Raw genomic sequence first — 10,291 nt, 5'->3', positions numbered from 1 at the left:
GACCCCGAAAGGAGCCAAAGGTGAGAGGCTGCTTGCTCTTGGTCGGGTTTAGCTCGGAACCTGAGGGAAGCGTACTCTTCAAAGATCCGCAGGAAAGCTGCAGGAAGCTGTCCGCGTCCCTGGCAAAGACGGAAATGTCGTCCGCGTAGGCGGAGGCAACGACAGACTCCTGACCAACCATGGTAAAGCCGCGAATGCGCCTGTCCAACACTGCCCTCCTTAAGAGCGGGTCGAGTGACAGTCCAAAGAGGGCCGGCAAAAGCGGGCACTCCTGCGGCACTCCCCGCGTCACTGCGAACTCGCTGACAATAGTGCCATTCATTAAAAGCTGGCTCCTCAGGCCGCTGTATAACAGCTAGACGATATGGACGAAATCTGTCGGCAGGCCAAAGCAGCGTAGCACCGCAAAAAGGTAGGCGTGCTCCACGCTGTCAAACGCGTTAGCCTGATCGAGGGACACGAAAACTCCGCTGACCCGTTTCGCGCAGGCGTAAGCGAATACGTCCCGCGTTAACGTCAGCGAGGCGAAGGCAAATCGCCCCGAACCGGCGCACGATTGGAAGGGACTCACCAGACTGCCTAAAAAGGCCCGCAACCGCCTCACCAGTAGCGTGGCAACCAGTTTGTAATCGTGGTTGAGGAAGTAATGGACCACCAAGACCCGGGCTGCGATGGTGGCATGCTTTCCTTCAACAGCAACACAATCCGGCCCACACTGAAAGAGGCCGGCTTCTGCCGTGACACCAAAAAACTGTTCACCAGCCGGAACAGCAAGCTCCCGAGGATTTCGGAAAAGGCAGAGTAAAAGCCTGCGACTAAGCCGTCCGGTCCGGGAGCGGTCGACTGGCTCATCGCCCGTAAGGCTTCGAGAATTTCCTCTGTCGTGGTCGGGCAGCAAAGCGCGCCGCAGGCCGCGTCTCAGAGCTGGGGAAGCGAACCGCAGAAAGCCGCGACCGCTCCTTCAAAGTCCCCCTATGCTGGCAGGCCTCGCGTCGAAAAGAACGCCGCAAAGCGAGACCCGAAAACACGATGAATCTCTGAAGGCGCCGACGAAGTCGCGCCGTCTCCGAGAGATGCCTCCTCGATACGCGACGGTCGCGCCTTCCTCTGACTAAGAGAGCGCGCGTAACCGAGGTCGGAGACGTCATCCACCGACAGTTGAGAGCCTCCCACCAAACGCGATGCACGCGCGCTTCCCTTCAAGACGCAGTGATATTGCACGCGCAAAGTGTCCAGATATTCACGCATGGCAAATGTCCAATCGCCGCCCTCCTTCACAATGCGCATACGGCTCATGATGTAGTTAAGCGCGCCGGTCAGACTGACACGGCTGGCTTTCGCTGCACATATGGGTACATTCCTCCGCGACACTTTCAAGCCATCCCACACTACGGGAGAGAAATCTCGAACCTCAGCAGCTGAAGCCGCCAACTCAGCACGAATTTCCGCTTGGCACAGGTCATCGCGTAAAACGGAAACATCCATGAGCCACGTGAGGGGGCCGGTGGTGCGACCGGGCGTAGCCCGCAAAGAGACACAGACGGGAAGTGGTCGCCAAGTTTCCGGGTTCTCTAAGAAACGGTACTACCGCGCACTCTAGCAAACTCGGCACCAGAGCGGAGGGAAGGTAGACGCGGTCTATCCTGCTCGTGCTCTGGCCCCGGACACGCGTAGCGGCAAAAACATCGCCATGAAGAGCGACCCACGCGTCCTGGAGACTGAGCTGGAGAACTAGTTTGCCCAGCTCTTTGGCATGGAAGTTGGAGGCACCGTGGCTCGGCCCCCTGATATCACGCCACGAGTCGAGGACACAGTTGAAATCCCCGAGCAAGATATGGGGCACATGATCAAGAGATTACGATGCGATTGACCGGAAGAAAGTGTTTGTTAAGCTACGCGTTACCGGTGCGCAAAACGTTAACAAAACGAACTCTCCGGCCGTCCACAAACACATATACTGCAATGACGCGCCCATCAATGCCAAAAGTGCAATGTGCACTAGACCTGTACGCCGGCGAGAGGAAGATCAAGCCAACGGCGCAACACCGGGAGTTCGTTAACGAAAAAAAGGCATCAACATTAAAACGGGAACGAAAATTCATGACGTCGGCAGGAGAGCGAAAGTTGCAGTGCTGTAAAAACAAAGCATCTACCCGATGCGCACGCGCAAGGTGGAGCACCTCCCGCTGCTTGTCGAGATGGCGAAAGCCTTGCGCGTTAAAGGACGAGAAACGAAAAGATGTCATCATGACGAGAAAAAAGGAAAACCGGACAACAAAACAATACTGTGGAACTTTGAGACAGAGGACACGACGGACTCACGGTGAAGTTCATCGGGAAAAGTATGTGGGCGTGACCAAACACCGGCGTAGGGGCAGCGCTCGGGGGGGGGGGGGGGGGGGGGGCGTGAAGCCCCGTGCAGGGGGTCCAGCTGACAGCTCTCCGGAGGCGGCAGGCAGGCGATGATTCGCTGATCGCTGTGGGCCGCGGAAAGGTCCGTGCGGCACTCGCGGTTGGGCAAACAAAACCAGTCACACGCGCACACACACACACTCCGCAGCACTCGCATAATCCACCGTTAAGCCGCACCGGCGAGGCCGTGGCGGCTGCCAGCTGTTGTAGATAAGCGGTGGCTGACCAGCGGTGCCCCCTGAGCAGCGCCGAAGCCAGCGCGACACAGGAGAGGCGGAGGGCGCAGGCGCTGCGGCCGACAAGCCGTGGAGGCGACGCCATGGCGGCTACAAATGGGCGTCCGGGAAGTCCATCTCGGCGCCGTCGTGGGGCGCGGACACCCCCCAGGAAGGCGTGACGCTGTCCGTGGTGGAGATCTGCCGCTTTGCTTCATCCACCGGCGGCGCCTTGTTAGCGCGGCCCGCGCTCAGGCGTGCAGGCTTCGCGGCGCCAGGTGACCGCTGCACCGGACGAGGGGCTCTCCTTATCTGAGAGGACAGGGACGGGGCCTGCCGAGCGCAGGGAACGCGGGGCGTTCATCAGGGCCTCCAAGTTGGCGGAGGTGACGTGGGGGACCGGCGCCAGCCGCTGCATGTCAGGCTGGCGGTGATGGCCCGCAGCTGGCCGCGACGATGGGGCCTGGGTCATCCCGGATTCGAGCGACTCCGAGGCAGCGGCCCCCGAGTCACACTGGTCAGCGGGCTCCTTCTCCGGCGACTCGTCGTCGGAGGTGGTGACGGAAGTCGTCACGTCAGAAACGGCCCCCAACGTGGCGGTCGACGACTTGTCATCGTCCTCGACCACGTCCTTGTCAGGCTCCTCGGGACCGCCAGGTGTCTCCGGAGTCTCAACCGGCCCGGATTGCTCTCCAGGCCCCTGCGACGTTTTGGCAGCCGTAGCCACCGCATAAGATCTCGGCAAGACGCAGACTGACGCCGGGTGGCTGCCGCTGCAGCGCTTGCACGCCGCGATGTGGCCGTAACAGCCGCACCGCCCGCAGCGCACCGCCGAGCAACCTTGGTGAGCCTCTGTGCGTTCCTCGAACCGACGGGCTTGACGTCCCGTCTGTCCTACGCCAGGTAGTTACACGCAGTGACCGAACGCTCCGCTTCTACCTTGGACGATTAACAACTGGACGCCCCACTCCAGTTGTAGTCACCATAGTGTTGCGCGAGTGTGTTTTTATTGCTCCATCATGAACTAATCACGCGCACAACCTGAATGCATTTCTCATTCCGTAAATAGTTTGTGTATATTACCTCTCCCCTATCGTCTGTTCCTGTTCCCTCACCTCTTTCATTTCATTTTTTCATTCTGCCTGCTATCCTTTATTTCCGCTGCCCCAGATCAGGTGCTTCCGTATCGATGGCAGATGGCGGGGCTAGCAAAAATCTTTTCTTTCCTTTTTAATATTATTTTAATAAAAACCACTTACTACTACTACTATACCGCCGAGCACGCAGTGCCGAGGTGGCCCTCACCGCCGCACCGGGAACAGACTGCCCCTGTATTCGAGCATGACGCGCGTTCCGGTCACCATCATGAAGTTGGGCGGCGACCGCGTCATCTCCAGCTTTACCAGCCGCTTCCCGTTCTGGACGTGTCTCTTCGACTGGGAATCCACCTCCGTCACGGAGCCCACCTTTCCATAGGCTGAGAGCGCCGCGGCCAGCTTCTCATCGCTGACGTTCGGGGTGAGACGGTAAACCGTCACATAAACCACTGGAGCTCCCATATGCTCCAGCGCCACTTTTTCGGCGAGGAGTAGAGAACTTCTCGCCACCAACTTCGTAGCCTGTGCCATCGATGACACTGCGGCCAGAAAACTTAGGTTACCGAGATGCTGCAGGTATTGCAGCCACCCGAATCCGACTACCTCCCCGATGGTGTCGATGAGGGTGTCGGCCGGAACAGGTTCCGACACACTGAAGAGGAAGCACTGCGCCTTGGTCGGGCGCTGTGCTGGAGATGGCACTTCCATGGCTGGAGTAGGTCGCCCGGGCTGCCACGGCAGGGACGCGGCACCGGACAGCGGCTCAGCAGGCGGGACCTCCGGGACGGGATCAGGGGGCCCGCCGGGATAGCAACCTGGAACGAAACGTCTGCGCGCGGACGGGCACAGTAACGGCACTGACCAACTGTCCCGTTACGGGACCGCTATATAAGTATACATTTATTCCGCTGCTGCTGTTGCTGTCAGGAAGAATGAAAAGGAAAGTGCGCAGGCATGCCCACTGGCTCAAGCTGAGCCACAATCACTACCACGTGCTGAAAGTAGAGAATTCAAAGATAGGATAGGAAGATAGGATACGGAAAAACGAGGACAAGCGAGACAAACAAAGACGAGCGCTACTCACAACTGAAGGTTTATTCCAGACAATGCTCGAATAAATAGTGAAACTAACAAGAACAAAAACAAACAAACGTCATGAACGTCATGAAACGTCATGAAATAAACCTTCAGTTGTGAGTAGCGCTCGTCTTTGTTTGTCTCGCTTGTCCTCGTTTTTCCGCGCCAACTTCTTCAGTATGCATTTCAACCAACTAGCCCAACTTTCTGCTCTCCTAAAAGATAGGATAGAAGGGACGCGCGCTATAATGTCCCAGGCCAATCCCGGAGGCAGTGCAATACCGGGACAACCTGTGGCGGAGGTGAAGCAAGCGTCAAGAACTCCGCCATATTTCGAAAAATAGTTTATATATATTGGGTCCAAATGGGACCCGTATCAGATATTATTCCGCTATATATTCCGACAACAAGGGTCACCCAACCGGGAACAGTTGTGTACCGAATTTGGTAGGCAAATAAAACCCTATGGGTTGTGGTATAGAAATAAAACCACAATCAAATAATAGGCAAACATTGTATACTTGCGATTACTAATTGAAGCGGTACCATATCGCACCGAAAGCCGAATTTTAGGTCCACCCTGACACCCCAAACGAAGCAAATTCCGTTTGGGAAGTATCTTGAGGGGTTGTAACTCGACAACGGGTAGACGTGCATCGTAATTTCGCTGATAGATGGCGCTAGGCGTCGATCGCTCCGCTAGGTGGAAAAGTTATGTTACTTTGAACCGCTCAGGGTTTTCTTCACTGGCCCCGCTGAATGCGGAAAGAGTTTCGTTTTACGCATGGCCAGTAAAGCTAACGCTCGTTGCTACAACGTCTTCCAGACGGTGGCGGCCTTTTTTATTCAGCACTCAAATTATTCTTGCAGCCGTATGAAATGGCCTGTAAAATAAAATAATGTTGTATTATACAAGTGCTCATCATCAAAATAATTATTCAGGCGTTCACAAAAAACTGATCCATGAATTCAGCGGTTCTAGTGAGCAGTAAGCTTTATTTTTTTCTAACGGTCAATAAGAATGCAGTATTCATTGGAACAGAGTATCGCTGTAACCTAAAAGTTTCTTCATAAAAAAAACGCAGTGCTGGATTACTAGCTCCAGTTTCGATCCAAAAATGGCTTGATTTGTAAAATCATTAATTATTCTCATGCGCACCGGCACGTACAGCAGCGCTCATCACAAACCACGTGCAGCTCGCATTGGCGTCGGCTAGCTGCACGCTCAGTTTTTTTATGAGCGCGGGCTATTCTTTTCTAGCGGTTTCTTTTAACATTTTTCAAAACTTTGTTCAGCAGGTCTTAAAGTAGTGCAAACTATTTTTCAGACTGCCCTTCACCCGCAATAAATGGGTAGATTTAGCTCTAAGTCTAAGTTTAAGCTCTAGTTAACCTCTAAGTCTAAGTTTAAAGACTTTTGATCTTTAAGGGTGACTTGAGTGCTCCACTATATGGATTAGAAGCAAACCCCGTTGCATGATTACCTCGTGCAAAGACGGCACGTAAGCAAAAGTGCTCAATTCTCTGTCGCAATAAGTCCAGTATATCCGCGTGCGCAGCTCTGCCTCAAGCTTTGTCAACAGGGAGCCGTGCTGAAGAACTGCAGCTGCGAGTCGAGTTTCATGCCCGCACCGTCGTACGCTTCCTTCAACGTGTGCGACGTGCTCAACAACAATGGTGAGCGCTTTGCACAATACTCGGGTATACCCCTCAATCGCGAGGCAGAAATGCACGCTTCCTTTCAAGCGCGAGTGCCAAAAACGCAAGGGCTTCTCGCCTTACATTGAAGCTGTCAAGTTGTCGCGAATATCCATGCGAGGTTGTAAACACGTCATATGCGAAAAAAAATAGGAAGATCAAGCAGCATGCGCTAGAATAATATAATATTTATGAACTACACAACCTTAACCATACAGAAGAGATGAACTAGGCTTTGTCAATCTCCATCATGCTTTCCACAATTATTACTTGAGCGTGACGCATCGCTTCTCAAACCACACGTTTTTAGTCATGTTTAATGTACAGGTGCCTTCAGTATAAAAGGGAACAACTATTTTGCGCAAAAGAAAAAACTCTACTGATATTTCCGCACTGAAGTAGAAAACACATTTTGGTCATAACACGCCAACAGGAAGACTACTTAGAAAACAGAAAAAAAACGTGCGCTTATCACACGTGATTACGGGGAAACTGTGGAGCGAATGCTGGTAATGTGTTTCCGTTCACATTGGAAAATCTTGTAGCGTACTGACGTGCAACTGCGACAGAAAATGCGAGCTTACTTGCAATTAGGGCTAGACTCACCGCATATTTCATGCCTCAGTTAACGCGTACAACGATTTCAAGCTACGCGTTCCTAATATGGGCGATAAAAAAATGTTTTATCACAGAATAAAGACGCGTGAGGAAAATCTTCTCCCTGCCCTGGTGTCTTAAGAATAGGTCTAGGTTTATGGGGATTTAACGTCCCAAAGCGACTCAGGCTGTGAGGGACGCCGCAGTGAAGGGCTCCGGACATTTAGACTACCTGGGGTTCTTTAACGTGCACTGACATCGCACAGTACACGGAGCCTCTAGAATTTCGCTTCCATCGAAATTGGACCGCCGCGGCCGGGAACGAACTCGCGTCTTTCGGGTCAGCAGCTGAGCGCCATAATTACTGAGCCACCGCGGCGGCCAAGTTTCTTAAGAATATGTATTTTTTGAAAGGCCGTTAATGAGGGTGCCGAAGCAGATTTTGCACGGTAATGTATCAGTTGCTCCCTCACAAAAATATTTACCTCGTTTTCCAGAAACGCTGAACTGCGTTGACCGCGTAAGGCGCCACTACGAACTTGGGCAACTGGAGTGCAACTGCCCTCAAGCATGTCTGTGAGTATTTTAACCTCTTCACGGAAGCTGGTAGACAAAGCAGCTTTAGTCTGCCGAATAGTCGCCTTCATATCAAACCGCTTTGACGCTTTGTAAAGACGAGTATTTTGCGAGCGGGTTTCGGTCTTTGACGAGCACAAGATCGACTGACTATTAAATATCTTTAAATACCAGAGGAACCGACGCGACGCAAGGCGCGTGAGTACGCATACGAGACGCGTCGGCTACTTCAATCAGTAATACTAACGATAAATGTAAATCCAATACCGCCGTGCGGCGGGAAACGACAATGCCGAACCCACTTGTCGACATTCACACAGTGAAAAAAGTAATCCGTGCAGCTCTTTAGTGGAGAAGGCGTTTTCTTGGGCGAGTTGACAACTCAAACAAGACAATGATCTTGTTTCTTGCAAAACAGCGCAACGGCTCGAAGCCAAACAAGGAAGTGACAAAACACAGCACTGAAATAACAAAAGAATGGTTTATTCCGGAAACCAGTGCTTAAGTATACGCTGGTATTTCAGAAAAAGAAAAGAAAAACAGAGAAAACATCGTTTCACAAGGCTAACCATTCTGAGCGTGCGGAAGTTTGTCGATGCACGCAATCTAGAATATCAAGCATTCGTGCTCTTTCTTCGAGGTAGCAACAGAAGGGGTGCTTATGCATTGCCCACCTAGCCTCACAATCTCGGACGCCTCAATTATCTCTCTGGTGAGCTGGTTTTTGCTTTTGAATTTGGCTCTTCTCGAACATCGATTGGCATTAACAATCACTACAATGGATCCCGATATGGCGGATGGCATTCTTCACATTATTGTTGTGCTCCTTAAGTCTCTCATTCAAACAGCGACCAGTTTGCCGACGTACGAACCACGCACGTACCAAGGACGTACGAAGGACGCAGCAAGTGCACGTGCTTAAATATGTGTCAGCAAATTATCTTCCTTCAGTTAAATGCGTGCCTCACAAATGTGCGTGCGCAGTAGCGTACAATGCTCAGTCGAGAGAACGACGGAATAATGGCAGCGAAACCTCCGGAAAGAGACTAGACGGAACTCAGCAGCCATTTCAGCTTTTGCAGCCCATTAGTGATAGAAATAATTAACTGGTGAGGAAGAAAGAAACATGGCGATTGTATTTCTGCGCAAATATGTTCAGGTCACATGGAGATTCGTATTAAATCAGTGCCAGAAAAAAAGGCACTCACACCCTTTCTTAACGAAACATCAAAATTTTGCTAGAAAGAGAGTATGTGAACATGAAAAGAAAATATGTATATATTAATGCGCTCTTCATCTCGTCCGAAGAGAATTTCGCCGCCAGAAATTAATTTAAGGTCCGCAAGCTGTGGACGCTTAGACGGGGTTGATGAGGCTGTGGCAATCGTTTTTTATCCTGTGAGGTATAAAACCACGCAAGAAATGAAATTTAAAAAGGACACATCACAAAAAATAAAGAACTTTACCTCTTTTGATTTGAGTATGCTATCAAGTATTTTGCTTTTTGCCGGTCCAGAACTGTCATTACTGTACGTTGGTATAGCTGATATGATTGATAGTTTGACCAAAGCCTCCGCTTACCCGGGATGAAAATAGCGACTGAGAGAACCGCTCTAGCAAGGTGCATGTTTTCAGAGTTTCTACTTTTCACGTCACCTTGCAAGCTAATCAACAGGCCGGTTTTGTTTTTGCATCTTTGCTTTTATCGTATGACAAGAATTTCTTGAACATGAGTTAAAATCCTACAGCAGCCTAGCGCTGAAGTGTCTGCCAAACCTGACTGCTTTCGGACTTCTTTTATTGCTTTATAGCCAGCGTAAACTATGACACGAGACAGACACGTTGTCACAAAAGCAAGCACTTGCAAAAATATTTTGATGGAGAAAGCTAGTTTCCCAAAGTGGCATTCATTTTGGTTTTCTTTTTTCTTTCATGTCATATCGTAATGCCAGGAAAGAAATAGCGAAAAGGATTTGTTTTCTTTCAGAAAGAATCAATTTACAGCATAGCAAATTCCAAGCGGTCAATATTTTATGCGTGCTGAAAGCTAAGAATCGCCCTAAACTTCTCTCAGTCGAAAACGAACGTTTCCCCTTCAAAGTGCGCCGCTCGGTTCTCACCACTTGATTAATTTTGCATCTATGAAAACGTCGGCTATGTTTGATGATGCTTTGGTTTACCTCGGTCAATCATTGCGCTCACCGGTAATCAACTTTGTTAAGGTTAATGTTTATTTTTTCCGCCCAGAAAAATAAACATAGCAATATAAACACTGACAATGCATTTTTAGCATTCGGCTTCGAACTGTTTCCTTAGCACCACGATATTAAGACGGTGGTACTTCGTCGACGGAAACTTCCTGAATTCGCGATGCGCACGGGCCGTCAAATTTGCTCCCAATTTTTCAATGACTGCACATCAAGAAAAGTTCACTTTCCAAATTTGTACTGCATATTTCGCTATAATTTTTTGCCACGGGACAGATTAATATCCTACGGTTACGAAAAAAATTAATTGAGAAGTCAAATATTTTGACCAAATTGGCTATTTTATTTGCCGCGTCCCTGATTAAAGGTATTTGTTCTTCCTCAGTAGTTTTAAGGAGGGACGTTGCTTTCA

General features: G+C 50.5%; 1 non-coding gene across 1 annotated transcript; it reads right to left on the bottom strand.

The window, feature by feature from the left end:
* Window positions 1–5,049: 5,049 nt before the first annotated feature.
* Window positions 5,050–5,236, bottom strand: LOC144126490 (U2 spliceosomal RNA). The gene has a single exon (XR_013313526.1). It is a non-coding gene; the product is annotated as a U2 spliceosomal RNA (small nuclear RNA).
* Window positions 5,237–10,291: the final 5,055 nt, after the last annotated feature.

This window comes from Amblyomma americanum, chromosome 3 (assembly GCF_052857255.1).
Source record: "Amblyomma americanum isolate KBUSLIRL-KWMA chromosome 3, ASM5285725v1, whole genome shotgun sequence".
Taxonomy (NCBI): domain Eukaryota; kingdom Metazoa; phylum Arthropoda; class Arachnida; order Ixodida; family Ixodidae; genus Amblyomma; species Amblyomma americanum.
This window is presented reverse-complemented; position numbering and strand designations above follow the sequence as displayed.